At 35.7% G+C, this 1169-nt stretch overlaps 1 non-coding gene across 1 annotated transcript; it reads right to left on the minus strand.

The window, feature by feature from the left end:
• Positions 1-102, minus strand: LOC117276298 (U6 spliceosomal RNA). Its single transcript, XR_004506548.1, has one exon. It is a non-coding gene; the product is annotated as a U6 spliceosomal RNA (small nuclear RNA).
• Between the last annotated feature and the right edge of the window lie 1067 nt (positions 103-1169).

Here is a 1169-nt window from a genome sequence, read left to right on the forward strand (position 1 = left end):
AGAAGTTTGGACCATTTCTCGATTTGTGCATGTCATCCTTGCGCAGGGGCATGCTAATCTTCTCTGTATCGTTCCAATTTTATCGGATGTCCCCGAAGGAAAGAAATCACATGTTCTGGTTTCAGTGTATAAACTTTCAAAACTTTTCTTCTGTAGGCGATGTGGTAAGAACCAGATAGTTGAGCCGATTTAGTTGGATTAGAACTGGACTCTTTTGTTACTATCTGAAAAGCCCACTTGTTTAAGATGGGCCGGCCCTTTTCACTTTGCTGTATGAGCCCATTTCTTTTTGGGTTTTACATGTGTGTGCATTTAGATAGCCACTTGGTGGAGAGCCCTATTTAAAACATAGCCAAACTTATACCTCGTATAACGTATTACAAGTCTACAAATCCCTCCACTAATTCTTAATAAGTCTCTAATAGGGCCACGTGTCCACCTACAAAATCCTATGGTTCAGTCGTTCAGATTGCAAACATTTTTTCCTGTCACCTTTATTTCGATCGCTTTATATTCTATCGGCGAAATACATAAATGACCTCTTTAAATTGTCCACAAAAATCAAATAAAAGAGTGAGAATAAGAGGGACCCGCGAGTTAAATAATAAAAAAGAGATAAACATACTTTTGAAGGTTTCACTTGACACAAGGTGTGTGTAATACACACATTTTGTGTTGTCAGCTTGAAGGGTTTAAGAGAAACACCAAAAATAACTTGAGGTGTTTATTTGATAAATGGGATTGTTTGGATGTTTATTTGATTTTTGTGAAAAACTTAAAGGGGTCATTTATGTATTTCGCCTATTGTGTTAAGCTATAATTCCAATTCTATTACTCACTCTCATCACTTTTTTCTCCATAAAAATATTATGTAAAGGAAAGAGCACACGATAGGGGGAAAAAAAAAAAAAAGGGGGGGGGGAGGGGAAGGGGGTGGGGGGTGGGGGGTGATGATAATATTTATCATTCCACATATATGTTTTTCTTCTCTATTTTTTGCTTTTGAATTTTATAACACACTTTTTCCTTCTAGAAAATAGTTCATTTTGCTTTTTTAAGGATCTGTTTTTTTTTTCTTGGCTTTAGTTTCAAGGGTTAAAAGTGACACTATGTGCATGTTAATAAAATAAATTTTATCATCAAGTCTTATAATCTACTCCCTCCTATCT

This window comes from Nicotiana tomentosiformis, chromosome 11, assembly GCF_000390325.3.
Source record: "Nicotiana tomentosiformis chromosome 11, ASM39032v3, whole genome shotgun sequence".
Lineage (NCBI taxonomy): Eukaryota > Viridiplantae > Streptophyta > Magnoliopsida > Solanales > Solanaceae > Nicotiana > Nicotiana tomentosiformis.